Source organism: Schistocerca gregaria, chromosome 10, assembly GCF_023897955.1.
Source record: "Schistocerca gregaria isolate iqSchGreg1 chromosome 10, iqSchGreg1.2, whole genome shotgun sequence".
NCBI lineage: Eukaryota > Metazoa > Arthropoda > Insecta > Orthoptera > Acrididae > Schistocerca > Schistocerca gregaria.
This window is the reverse complement of record NC_064929.1, coordinates 91853754-91869127: the sequence shown is the minus strand read 5'-3', so window position 1 is coordinate 91869127 and position 15374 is coordinate 91853754. Positions and strand designations below refer to the sequence as shown.

The window sequence follows — 15374 nt, the reverse complement described above, 5'->3', positions numbered from 1 at the left end:
ATAACATCAAAATTTGTACGAATATTTATGCCACTGTACCTCTCGGTCATTTGTGAGTAGCGACGTGATAGTAGGCGCTAATTATCTCGTGAAGGTAAAAGACCGGTCACTGTCCAAATGACATAATTTTTAAGCTTATTAAATGTGGGGATAAGTGCAACATAAATTGTGGTGTTGATTTTATCTTTTTTTTCCTGAACAAAGACTATGGAATAGTCAGTAAGATTTAAGCTTCAAGACAACAAAATGACACGCTCCTGAGAAGGTGACAGAGACTACAAAAAATTAGGTCAGTGCTTTATAGCCCAAGTTGGGGCTGGTAAAATTCACTGTCAGACCGGCTGGTGAGCTGCTTTTGGGAATTTCCACGAGCACTCTGCACAGTGTGGCCACCAGGCAGCTGCCACAGCCACTGTTCAAGCTTTGATTTATCTTATTGTATTATGATGATCATTTCTCCCTACGGAGGTGGGTGCCAACAAAATATTTTCACATTCAGAAGAGAAAGTTGGTGATTGAAATTTCATAAATAGATCTCACTGCAAAGAAAACTGCCTTTGTTTCAGACTGCCACCCCAACTCGCATATCGTATCAGTGACACTCTCACCCCTATTGTGCGATAACATGAAACGAGCTGCCCTTCTTTGCACTTTTTTGATGTCCTCCGTCAATCCTACCCAGTAAGGATCCCACACCGTGCAGCAACGGACAAGTGTAATGTAGGCTGTTTCTTTCATGGGTTTGTCGCATCTTCTAAGTGTTCTGCCAACAAAGTGCAGTCCTTGTTTTGCCTTCTCTGCAATATTATCTATGTGGTCTTTCCAATTTAAGTTGCTGGTAAATGTAATTCCTAGGTATTTAGTCGAATTGACAGCCCTTAGATTTGTGCGATTTATCGTATACGCAAAATTTATTTTATTTCTTTTAGTACCCGTGTGGATGACCACACACTTTTCTTTGTTTAGTGCTAACTGCCACTTTTGGCACCATACAGAAATTCTCTCTAGATCATTTTGTAATTGGAATTGGTCATCTGACAATTTTACTGCAAACAATCTAAGGGGGCTGCTCAGATTATCACCTAGCTCATTTATGTAAATTAGGAACAGCAGAGGGCCTATGACACTACCTTCAGAATGCCAGATATCACTTCTGTTCTACTTTATGATTTACCGTCTATCACTAAACTGTGGCCTTTCTGAGAGGAAATCACGACTCCAGTCACACAACTGAGATGATACTCCATATGCACACAATTTGATTAATAGATTAATAGATTATCACTCTGCAGCAGAGCGTGTGCCGATACAAAACTTCCTGGCAGATTAAAAATGTGTGCCGGACCATGACTCGAACTCGGGACCTCTGCCTTTCGCGGGCAATTGCTCTCCCGACTGAGCTACTCGAGCACGACTCACATCCTGTCCTCACAGCTTTACTTCTGCCAGTACCTCGTCTCCTACCTTCCAAACTTTACAGAAGCTCTCCTGTGCAGGAGAGTGCTAAATATTGTTTAAGTCACCAGACACAATGATGCCCCGTGGCTGTGTTTTTCCATATTCTTGATACGAGTGTTATCAGTGCATATACTGTTTGTCAGTCATTCGAGGAAAGAACTGTACTTACCAAGATGAACTTCGTGAAAGCTCTGGCAAAAGAACTAATCAAACATACTCCAAACCACCTTCCCTACCCTCTGGCTCCTACCCTTGCAACTGCCCCCAGTGTAAAACCTGTCCTATGCACCCTCTCACCACCACCTACTCCAGTCCTGTAACCCGGAAGGTGTACACGATCAAAGGCAGAGCCACGTGTGAAAGCACCCACGTGATTTACCAACTGACCTGCCAACACTGTGACGCTTTCTATGTGGGAATGACCAGCAACAAACTGTCCATTCGCATGAATGGACACTGGCAGACAGTGTTCGTTGGTAATGAGGGTCACCCTGTGGCTAAACATGCCTTGGTGCATGGCCAGCACATCTTGGCACAGTGTTACACTGTCCGAGTTATCTGGATACTTCCCACCAACACCAACCTATCCGAACTCTGGAGATGGGAACTTGCCCTTCAAGATATCCTCTCTTCTCGTTATCCACCAGGCCTCAACCTCCGCTAATTTCAAGTTGCTGCCACTCATACCTCACCTGTCTTTCAACAACATCTTTGCCTCCACACTTCCGCCTCGACTTCCATCTCTGCTCTTACTGTTTGCCTTTAAATATGTCTGCTTGTGTCTGTGTATGTATGGATGGATATGTGTGTGCGCGTGGACGTGCGCGTATATACCTATCCTTTTTTCCCCCCTAAGGTAAGTCTTTCTGCTCCCAGGATTGAAATGACTCCTTACCCTCTCCCTTAAAACCCACATCCTTTCATCTTTCCTTTTCCTTCCCTCTTTCCTGACGAAGCAGCCGCCGGTTGCGAAAGCTCGAAATTCTGTGTGTGTGTGTGTGTGTGTGTGTGTGTGTGTGTGTGTGTGTGTGTGTGTGTGTGTGTGTGTGTTTAATTCATTGTGCCTATCTACTGGCGCTTTCCCGCTTGGTAAGTCTTGGAATCTTTGTTTTTTATTTATTTCTTACTTTTAGAAAAATCGTTTTACATAATATTGATTGTTTTTGTTCAAATTTGTATTTTAAAAGTATTTTATTCAGTATACTAGACATTATGAAGCCACGTTACCTTCTTCGTCTATGTATGGTTCTACAGGATGTTCCATGAGGAGTGGTTAAAGAATGTTTAGAAAACACGTGCTCCAAAATGTGTACCTCAAGGGCTAAGAGTGCTACTTTATCTTCGACAATGTGAGGCAAATCTCTGCTACTGAACAAGTGCTCATAGCTCTCAAAGTAAGCATTGTAGAGTCCATGTTTACCAGGTAATTTTTTCTCGTTTTGGTCCATACTAACTGATGGAAAGTGAAGGGCTTCCAGTAGAAGAAATTTTGTTTCACAACATTGAAGATGAATAACTACTCACGGCTCTCAAGGTGTGCATTTTAGAGCCCGTGTCTACTATACTCTTGCTCGAAATGATCTTTTTCCTGAGTACTTACCATTCCTCCTGGTGTACTCTGCATAACAATGCCAATACCAAACACCTGCAGCACTTTCAAACTGTGACATGTGCATGCTGTACAGAAAAGCCTTACAACAACAATACATGTTGTAGTGAATAGTAGAAAAAATTGGTATGTTTGCACACTGTACCTGTGTTACTCACAGAGGCTATACAACTGTGAATTGTAGGTTTATTGTGTTTATTGTGGTGCAGTCACTAACTTTAGTTTTTCCTTTTATATTTATTGTAACATGTATAGATGGCTAATGGCAAAATCAGTCATAATAAAGATCACATGTGACCAGTGACTGAAAATAATTCTAGTAGAAGTGCCACTGTGATTATTGGCTCTCAATGTGATATTATGTCTGTATTTGGAAATAAAACTGAATCACACAGAGTAGGAAAAGATCCTCTCTTCAACATTAGAAGTAGCAAAAATTTGTCAGAAAATACGTGCTCTCCTTATGTTTGTGTGTCGGGCATACTGGAACCTGGACTCTCACCTTTTGCAGGCAGAATCTGGCACACCTTTTAATGTGTCAAGAAGTTGCGAAAGAGCTGTGGCAGCATAGAGAAGGAATTGTTAACTCATGTTTTCACGCCAATTTTTTTTTTTTTTTCCAGGAAAGTTTTACTTTCAAACTTCAACAAATAAACTCTGGAGGTAGACTTCTACCTTACAACCGACATCATCTCATTGCTTGTTACATTTACACACATACCACAAAATTATATAAAACCAAGTACACACACAAAAAGTTCCTCTTTCTTCATTTATTATGTAATTAATGCTTTTTGTGGCCTTTCAAGTTACAAATCAGCCAAGTATACAGGAAAAATACCTGCTAAACAGTTACTAAAACATGAAAAATGACATTTAAGAAGAGAATGCCACTTTCATACTGCAATTGCTTAATCAGTCTTAAGTTAAAAGTTCCCTGTAGTATAATACATATCATTTATATAGATGTGTATATATATATATATATATCAATAAAAAATAAATAAAATCTGCCCTGAAGGCTCAAATAACTTAGTACAAACAATCCTCACACATACTCATTCTTCCACACATATTTAAATAATTGAGGAACGATTTCAGTACATAAAAAGATGTTTCAATATACAGCTCCATAATATCAATAAAGTGGGTGCACTTACAGAAAAACAATATCATATGTTTAATATCTTTCCTTTGCTTCACAATAAAATGCAAATAAAATTTCACTGTGCTTGGGCAACAAAAATTTTCCCATTTTATGGACAGTTTCAAAAATTCTCTCTAAGACTTTGTGAGCTTTGTTGCTACTTGGGATTTACTTCTACATGTACATTCAAAAGTCTCATAATCACCAGAGGCCAAACATTTCTAATATCAAAATGCTTCTCTCTCTCTCTCTCTCTCTCTCTCTCTCTCTCTCTCTCTCTCTCTCTCTCTCTCTCTCTCTCTCTCTCTCCCCCCCCCCCCCCCCCCCGAAATTTCAACTCACAAATAGAGCAATTTTTATGATTTTGAGGGTAGAAATGCAGTCTCCACAAAGAATTGCATAATTCACCTAACTCTTTTGCATACGTACACCAGGAAAATAACCCTATAAAACAGTCCTCAATATGAACAGGTTCCAGTTTTAAGTGCAAAAAAGCTCTCCATTTTCTTCCTTGTTACTTTGCTTGGGCTATATACATTGGCACTTTTAATTCTATTCCCAGTGATGCATAACACACTCCAACCTGAAAAAGAAGAGAGAAAACTTTACACATCCTAATGTGCACCTATACTCCAGCACAACAATAATTTTAAATTGGTAACAATGCAGTAAAAATTCATTAATGTGTAATACAACAAAATCAATCACAAAAGCTAAAATATAAATTTTATAGCAATTAGGTGTAAAGTTTACATAGCAAAATGTATATGATTAAGTGGCAGTTTTTTTTAGAAAGATGAAGAGTAATTATATTTGTTTTTAGTTGTTCAGACAACCAGAGAATGTTGTGAGTTCATTGCCAACACTATTCAATTTACAGATACTCCACAACCTAAGTTCAGTTACAAAGACAGGCTGTCAGCATACCAATTACACTGTAAACACACATATCATTCCTATTGACTCCAGCATAAGGTAACATCTGTATCTACATGATGACTCAGTCATTCACATTTAAGTATTTGGCAGAGGATTCACTGAAACACTTTCAGACTATTTTTCAACCGTTTCTCTTTCAAATAACACATGTGACAAACAAACACCTAAATCTTTTGATTCTAGCTCCCATTTTATTACGACAGTCATTGCTCCCTATGTAGGTGGCACTTAAAAAAATATTTTCTCATATGAGGGTGAAAGCTGGTGACTGAAATTTCGTCACACCTCTCACTTCGATGTAAATGCTTTTTGTTCAAATGACTGCCACCCCTACTCGTGCACCGTACCCGTGACACTATCCCAACTGTTTCATGATAACACACTGAGAGCTGTACACTTTGAACTTTTATTGCGACCTCTGCCAATCCCACCCAGTAAGAATCCCGTACTGTGCAGCTATACCACAGACTAGGATGGACATTTTTAGTAGTGTAGGCTGTCTCCTTAGTACATTTGTTGAACTTTCTAAGAGTTGTATCAGTAACATGAAATTTTTGGTTCACCTTACCACAATATTGCCTATGTGATCCTCTCAGTTTAAGTTATTCATAATTGTAACCCCTACATATTTAGTGGAATTGTGTCATTTATCCTCTAACCAAAATTTAATGGATTTCTTTTGGTACTAGTGTGCAGGATTTCACTTTCTATTATTTATGGTCAACTGACAATTTCCACACCATGCATCTGTGCATGCAGATAGATGTATCTTGCCCAAAATTATTTTGCAATTCATTTTGATCTTCTTATGACTTTAACAGGTAATAAGAGAGAGCATCAACTGCAAACAAAGTAAGATGGCTGCACCTATAGTCTCTTAAATCATTCATATAGATTAGGAACAGCAAATGAACTATAACACTTCCTTGGGGACACTGGACATCATTTCGGTTTTATTCAGTATAAAAAAAGTCTAGATTGCTACTCACGATACAGCAGAGATGTTGAGTCGCAAGTTGGGGTAACAAAAATATTGTCAAACAAGTAAGCTGTCAGCCAAAACGCCTCCACAGGGATTAGATTGCACGCACCCTCTTCCTCTCCCTCTCAGGTGAACTCACACCTTAGTCTCTGGCTGCTGAGGCCAGAGAGGAATATTTTTTGAAGTTCCACCTCCACAGCAGTGAAATGGGGGACTGAAAGTTTTTTGAAAACATGTTTCTATACAATGAAGGCCTTTTTGGCCAAAAGCTTATTTGTTTGAGTATCTTTGTTCTGCCTATCTCTGACTCAACACCTCTGGTATATAGTGAGTAGCAATCCATCCTTTTCATAATACTCTCATTATTCCATCCTGGGTTTTACATTTTTTAATTCTCTTTCAGTCAATGACTTCCCTACACAAACTCTGACCTTTCAAACAGGAAATCACTAACCCAGTCACAGAATTGGGATGATGCTCTTTACATAGAATATGATTAAAAGCCGCTTGTGAGGAATGGTGTCAAAAGCATTCTGTAAATCTATTAATATAGTATCATCATGAGAACCTCTGTCCAATAGCACTCATTACTTCAAGTGAATACAAAAACTAGGTGGGTTTAACAAGAATGATATTATCTGGATCAGTGCCAGTTACGTATATGTACACCATTTTCTTCAAGGTATTTCATAATGTTGGAACACAATATATGTTCCAAAGTCCTACATATCAATGTAATGTGTATCCAGATATGCAATCCTGATTAAGAATTAAGTATTCTCCATATTCCTGGAATTGGTTAATGTTCTCAATAAATAAATAAAATAACTGGAATATTGGTAGTCTAGCAATGTAGAAAACAAGATTATGGAAAGGGAGAGTACTGCACACACAATAACCAAAGATGAAGCAGAGATCTCTTTAGAGAATTACAAACTCAATTCATACGGATGTAAAATTAGCCATTTTACAGTACTTCTCGTAATATTAATAGAGCACTTAATGACACAAGATGTATACACTGCAATATGTAAAAGCAACTACCACACCGTGCACCTGTTCTCGACAAGTAATCAAAATGGAACTTTTTATCTGGTGCTTTTGTCTTAACATAAGTAGACCACTGACACTTAAAATTTAACTCTCATGTATAAAACAACTTCAAACATCCATTTACTTTTCAAATGAGTTAGTATTTAACATTAAGTCTGTAACTGAGAAAAGGTTGGAAATTATGCTTAAAGTATGTTAGAAGTCAACAAGTGTTCTCACTACAGAACACGGAATGAATACAGTCTAAGTAATTTCTGCTCCATTTTAGGCACAAACAAGTTTTTATGCATCTCATTCTTCACGACACCATATCTTCTGAACTACAGCGTTGTCCTGTGCATAGCGAGTGCAGGTAGCCTGCTAATTACAGACTGCACTCGAGGTGATCGCAGGAGCCACACTGCCACTCTGTAAACATAACGCGCATGTCGTCAGGAATGTACTGATGAGAGTCTCACTTCCAGCTGGTGCTGGTGTTGGTGTTTCGTCACGTGTGTTAATACTTCAATTCCCAGTTTACTTTGTTTCTGTTGTTTATTGTTTCTGGTGTTTATAGTTTCTGCTACGTTTTAAGCAATATCCAGTGCAACAAGTAGTGACAGACCAACACGTGAAGCCAGACCTGTAAATTCGTGTGTGTGGAGAGGAAAAAGATGAGACAATATTTCCTGTTGCTCAGGTTGTTAAGAGGACTGCAGTACAATTGGAAGCAAGCAAGAACACTTTTATAATGAGAGGGAAAGGATGGTACAGTGTAGGCTGTGGTGAGAGTGGCCCGATACGGCTGCACGAGCCAGAAAAGGAGCGACCGAGGAGGATTTCGAGAAAGACACTACCTGTCATCGTATACGTAGCTATTGTAACGGAACATCCTCCTCTATCTAAACTACTTGTGTCACATCAAAAAACACGATTTTTTTAACGGAAGCATATGTTCATTATGGACACTGCTGAAAAACATAGGCTTCAGCTACTCAGTGTTTAACGGATTGAAAGGACAGATGTAGTTGCACGACAGTGTAGATTTCTGCATAGCGTTGTGGGTATGGGATTTGAAAGTATAGTGTAGATAGATGAAACTTGAGCCAGTGCCAAGCTATTCAGTACGTAGAAGCTGGAATGATGGAACACCTGAGGGAACCGTGCCAGTGTTTCTGGAAAAGGAAGGCAAACTATTGTTTTACATGCACATGTATCGGGCAATTTTGTGCAAAACTGCTTGTTAATATTTTATTCAAAAAGACAGGTGATTGCTATAGGGAGATGAACAGTGAGTTTTCAAAAGTGATACAAGACATTGCTTATGATAAATCTGATCATCACAGACCGTGTCCTCTATCGTTCCATTGTTCATGATAAGACACCAACTTTGGCAATGAAAAAACAACGTGTCATTCAGTGGCTGAAATGATGAAAAGTGGATTTCAGAGAAACTTTGAAGAACGTGGAATTACTCGAAACTGTGGCACAACAGAAACCACAATTTCCAACATATGTAATTGATGAAATTGCTAAAAGGCACGATCGTGAAACTTTGGCTTTCTCCACACCACTGTCATTTCAATGCCATTGAAGGGGTACAGGCATAAGTAAAAAAATGACGTTGCTGGAAACAATACAAAATTCACCATCTCTGAATCTGAAACTTTTCTTGTAGCACCTATCAATCAAATGAAAAGCAAGACGTGGACAAAAATTGTGAACAGTACTGGAAGTTTCATCAGAGACGCAGCCAAAAATGAAAACGCTGTGGAAGAATGCACAGAAAATTTAATTACACATCTGTGAGGGAGCAGTGGAAGGTCGAGCACTGCTTAAGAAGACAGATTTAAATCCGATTCTGACAATGAAGAGAGAGGTGTTTTCCCATTAACATAACTACAACATGTAAGAATATAAGAAAGGAGCATGCCACAGAACTATCATAATACTGTGAGCATCACCTTCAGATCATAACTGTTAATATACTTATAAATTATTTTATCACTCATTGTAGAACTAATTAACATTGATAACAGGTAACTACAGAAACATAAACTGCAAATGTTCAACTATTTGCGAAAATATTTTTCATTTCTATTGTGTAGTTTGACAAATAACTTTATGATGTTTCATAATATTAAATACTAAATAGCTCTTCTTAATTTTTAAGATTATATATTACAAGTAGCAACCGTAAATAAATTTACGGAAAAAAATATGACCTTCACACTGTCAGTGCTTCATTACTGGCGTTAGATAATGTTTATATGCGGAGAGAAGGTGGTGGGCGCAGAGTGCGGTAAGCCATGTCTGGCGATGCTGCTGTCTGCCTGCCTGAACTGTCGATACCAGTCACTATATATAATTTTGCAGGTACATTTAGTGCTATATGTGGACACTATTTGTAAATTGTGTTGGAAATACAATGAGTAGTAAACAAGTAACAAATTAAAATTTCGTGTTGGGTGCGGCAGTTTCATTGCATGATATTTGTAGCATATCGAACTCTTAAATTAAGAGAGATTCGGCAAGCTTAATATAAAGTTATTTGATTAGTAATCTGTAAATACTGCATCAGGCACAATACAGCTCCACCACTGATCTCACTGTTCTCGAGCAGGGTAAGAGTCTGTCACCTTTTGTAAGCAACTAATGTCGAGCGATTAGAAGCTACTGCGAATCGGTATGTCGGGAGGGCTACCGAGTCGTGTTCCAGAAGTACCTCGAGTACTGTCCTCTCCTGTGGATCCTGTCTCCTCTGCACAAAGTACGGGATTTGACATTACTCATCCATTCGACTGCGAGTGGCGTTTCGATGGCATCCTCGACAGTGAGGACAGGGAATGGGGAGGACTCTAGGTGTTATACTGATCCCCCTAATCGACAAGTTCAAGGTCCCATCTTTTGGTGAAAGATGAACTGAACCAGAGCAATTCACTTCACCTCTCGAGAAACCTGCTTTATTCTGTGTCACGAGGAGACAAATGGTGGGGGTCTATCAATCATCAGCACTTCAAACTTAGGGCGAAGGATGGTACCCCTTAGTGAATTTGCAGTGAGAGACAGGAAAGGACAGAAGATGCACTCATTGTGTACACCTGAGGGCCTCATTTGACACGTTGAAGACGCTATTCCATCATCCACTGAAACAACAGGGTGCAGGCATCTGCAGATTGTGGTGCACAATGGAACAAATGATGCCTGCCATCTGGGCTCCGAGCTCACATTTGGTTCATTCAGCAACTAGCAGAGAAGTGTGAGAAGACCAGCCTTGCTCGTGGAGTTTCAAGAGCTCACTATTTTCAGCACTATCTGCAAAACTAACTGTGGCCCGTCTTCAGAGCCGAGTGGAAGGACTTCAAAGGTTTTGTAATGAGCTAGGCTGCAACACTACAGACTTGCGCTGTAGGACTGAGAACTGTAGAGCCCCCCTAAAAGGGTCAGGTGTGCACTACACATCAGAGGCTGGCGGGTTCTCTATCCAATACAGATAATGGTACAGTATTATGTAAAGGATAGCTGCTACTCACCATATAGCAGAGATGCTGACATATAGACAGACTCAACAAAAAGAATGTAGGGAAAGTGAGCTTTTCGCTGACAAGGCCTCTGTCCACACACACACACACACACACACACACACACACACACACACACACACACACACACACACACACACACACACAGAGAGAGAGAGAGAGAGAGAGAGAGAGAGAGAGAGAGAGAGAGAGAGAGTGAAATTGATACTGCACGTGAAATTGTTTGGGCAAGACTCAGTATAAAGTGTGCACAAAGTTATAACAGGGTTTTCCTGATGTAACTGAAAATATTAGTGAAATCCTCAGTTCAGTTGTACGTATGTTCTCTAATCATACTGTAATCATTGGAAGAGACTTTAATTAACCAGCTATCAACTGAGATAATTGTAATTATAATCCTGTCAGTGGTGGGCAAGAAAAGGCATCCCATGAGATATTACTAAATGCCTCCTATGAAAACTACCTAGAGCAGATAGTTCAAAAGCTCATTCGTGATGGCAGTATATGAGATCTAATGGCAACAAACAGACCAAACCTTTTTGGGGAATTCCACATCACAACTGGTATCAGTGAGCACGAGGCAGTTATAGCACCAATGAATACAAAAGTACAAATGGCAGCTAAAAAACCAGAAAGATTTATATGCTGAATCAGGAACTTGGAACTTTTAGCTTATGACAGGAGCACGTAGAGGAATAATGGCATATCCTCCTTGGTATACAGTCACAGACTACTGCATAGTCGGTATAACAAAGCACAGGGCTAGAGGTAAAGATCTGCTGAATGAAACAAGTTTGGCAGTAAGTGAACGATGCATGAAGCCTTCAATGATTACTGTACCATAATAATGTCAAAAGATCGTTCACAAAAGGTCAATGAAATTCTAATCTTATGTCGATGCAGTTAGCGTTCAGTCACTTGTCAACAAGGCAGGAACTCAATTTGAGAGTACCAGAAGCAGAAATGCTGAACTCTGTTTTCAAATGTTCCTCTAAAAGGCAAACACTCAGGAGATCTAACCTAATTTAATTCACGTACTACCAAAATTGTTAAAACTGTATTTGTTGTGCAATGTTGGAACAAATTCTGAGCTCAAACGTAATGGCGCAGTGGTTAGCACACTGGACACGCATTCGGGACGACGACGGTTGAAATCCACATTCGCTCATCCCGATTTAGGTTTTCCGTGATTTCCTTAAATCTCTTCAGGCAAATGCCAGGACAGTTCCTTCAAAAGTGCACGACTGACTTCCTACACTGGCCTTACCTAATCCAGCAAGAGCAATGACCTTGCTGTTTGGTGGTCCAAATGATTTTGTCACATCCAGAAAGATGAATACTAGTATTTTCTTGTGTGTTTTTATACACATTTTCTACAAGCTCGGCAAGTAGTAATGTGTTGTCAAATGGTGCAATGCTGTAACACTGCTACGCCTTACAGAACTGTGTGATAGGATGTGATGTACCAGAGTGAACAAATTTATAAAAAGTTACAGTATTACAATAGCAGCATCTCCTCTATATGGTGAATAGCAACTATCATTTCCATAATACTGTTACATTACATCCTGGATTTTCCATTGTTTTACAGAAAGTTGATTATGCTGTTTAGTTTGGAAAATCCTGAACCACATAAAGCTTTACAATGTTTAAAAAATGAATCCAGGAATTTTCTGTAAATAATGAAGTAATGATGCAAACAGTCAATGAGATGATCCAGATACAATGTTAAGCATTTAAAAAGTAAGATTCTTGCTTTTGAGAAACTTTTTAAAATCTATTTTAAAAATACTAATAAACTTTCTCAAATAAATTTAAATTACTTGCATAAAATGCATCACTGAATAACAAGAGCAGGTATAACGTTATATGCCTAAAATGTGTGTTCACGACACAGTGAACGAGTATCAGTGACAGAGCACTCCCACTAGTGTAGATGGTAGTCGGGTGTGTTCTGACAAGTTCCTCACTCGTGTTCTGCCAACACCTGTCTTTCTGCGAGCCACAGACCTCACATGACTGCATAAACAAATGTAGTGCACACTGAGGGCAATTACGAAGACTGTTGTTTTTCGAATTAAGTGATTTTATTATTTGAGGTGAGTTGTGAGTAATGGAGTGGCCAGAAGTGAATGTAGTATTGTCAAAATAATAATATAGATGTCATAGGTGCTTGTGAGATCCAAGAAATCCACAGAACAAAATGCTGTACAAAAAGTACGGTTTTTAAATATTAAATCTCTACTTGACTGTGTATTACTATATTTATCTCCTGAACTCTCTACACTTTTGGCTTTTATGCCATTATCAGGCACACGCTATAAGTTGTTAGGCCATTTTTTGTAAATCTATTAAAGCAGTCCAAAGCAAATAAACAAGACTAACTCGTGTCTTTAACATCCAACCTAGGAGACAGCATTGTGAATCACCATCTTTGCATTCACATGTGCACATCAGATCATTAATAACATGAAGTGAACACAGATTTTGCACTGTGAAGAGATCAAAGCTGTCACCCATTCCATACTGATAAGTCCCTTCTGTAGCCTAGCCACCCACGGCCGTCCCATCTGTAGTGAAGAGCAGTCCCTTTCAAAATATACTGAAGGCGTTACTGAGGCCTCCGTACCTTCCCAACTATATACGAAAACAGATCTCCCATACCTTATCTGTCCGGTCACCCACCATCTCCCAAAGTCCCGCCGTCTGGCCACAGAGGACAATTCCCCTTGTGAGAATCTTATTCTCTGCAAGGGTATCGACTACCCCTCCCACGGTGGTATTCCGCCATCCACTGAACCTATACAATATACTCATCCATCACTTCACAACTTCTGCTCTCAACGTCTTGCCTCATGGCTCATATCCCTCTAATAATCCTAGATGCAAGACCTGTCCCATACATCCTCCAACCACCACCACCACCACCACCACCACCACCACCACCACCACCACCACCACCACCACCTACTCTGTCGAGGCAAAAACATCACTTATCCCATCAAAGGCAAGGATACCTGTGAAACCAGTCATGTAATCTACAAGGAAAGCTGTAACCACTGTACTACATTATATGTGGGCACGATAACCGGCAAACTGTTCGTCCACACAAATGGCCACTGACAAACTGTGGCTGGCTAAAAGCTGGACCATCCCGTTGCTAAACACGCAGCCCAATATGATGTTCTTAATTTCTGTTTTTGTTCCACAGCCTTCCCACCTACTTCATCTTTTCTGAACTGCGCAGGTGGGAACTCTCCCTGTAATATATAATTTTCCGTAACCCTCCTGGCCTCAACCTTCGTTACTCATTGTCCTACCCATCTAGCCCAATCCCTGTTCCCATTCCAGCACTACACAGACCTCTATTCCACCAAGGCACCCACAGTATTTCACTCCTCTCCTTTTCCAATAATGCTGCTCCCCCACCCTCCTCCCCTGCCCAAAGCCTGCCCTACGTCTACTTTTCATAATCTTGACAGATGTTTCACAATTATCTGAAGAGCATTTAATACAATAAACACACAAATAAATATCATTTTGACATCAACCTGAGCAGTTCTCTTAGGTTGTTCGCAGATGATGCTGTAATTTACCGTCTAGTAAGGTCATCTGAAGACCAGTATCAGTTGGAAAGCAATTTAGAAAAGATTGCTGTATGGCATGGCAGGTGGCAGTAAATAATGAAAAGTGTGAGGTGATCCACATAAGTTCCAAAAGAAATCCGTTGAAATTCGACTGCTCTATAAATAGTACAATTCTCGAGGCTGTCAATTCAACTAAGTACCTAGGTGTTAAAATTACGAACAACTTCAGTTGGAAAGACCACATAGGTAATACTGTGGGGAAGGCAAGCCAAAGGTTGCATTTCATTGGCAGGACACTTAGAAGATGCAACAAGTCCACTAAAGAGAAAGCTTACACTACACTCGTTCGTCCTCTGTTAGAATATTGCTGCGCTGTGTCGGATCCTTACCGGGTGGGATTGACGGAAGACATCGAAAGGGTGCAAAAAAAGGGCAGCTCGTTTTGTATTATCACATAATAGGGGGGAGAGTGTGGCAGATATGATACGCGAGGTGGGATGGAAGTCATTAAAGCAAAGATGTTTTTCGTCGCGGCTAGATCTATTTATGAAACCAACTTTCTCTTCCGAATGCAAAAATATTTTGTTGAGCCCAACCTACATAGGTAGGACTGATCATCAAAATAAAATAAGAGAAATCAAAGCTCGAAAGATGAAGGCATTAAGCTGGATATGTTATGGATGTCAACATTGCAGCAACAGCGCGAGAATCGATTAATTTCAAATGAGGAAGTTGGTAATATCAGAGATCATAGAACAGCTGACATCACACGATTGACAGTGGCACCCTCTGGACGGCTTGTATACACAGCGCTCACTCGCGCTCTCATTGCAGTTCGCCCATCGTCCTCAGAGGATACCTTCCGCAGTCGAAGGCGGAACGTCGGGGGAGAGATTTATATACGGACCACGGCATCTCAGCCCGGAAGTTTTTAGTGGCGATAAAACCAAAGCCTTTCTTCAGTATATGTCGTTCATCAGTAATTTTGTCATGTGACTAGGGCCTCCCGTCGGGTAGATCGTTTGCCCGGTGCAAGTCTTTCGATTTGACGTCGCTTTGGCAACTAGCGTGTCAACGG

At 40.0% G+C, this 15374-nt stretch overlaps 1 protein-coding gene across 2 annotated transcripts in view; it reads right to left on the bottom strand.

Moving 5' to 3' along the window:
* Positions 1 to 3825: 3825 nt before the first annotated feature.
* Positions 3826 to 15374, bottom strand: part of LOC126293723 (protein Lilipod) — a 342658-nt gene continuing 331109 nt past the window's right edge. For both annotated transcript variants that reach the window (XM_049987038.1, XM_049987039.1), the window contains one exon: positions 3826 to 4797. The gene's annotated coding sequence lies outside the window, so the exon portion shown is untranslated. The remainder of the gene's footprint in view (positions 4798 to 15374) is intronic.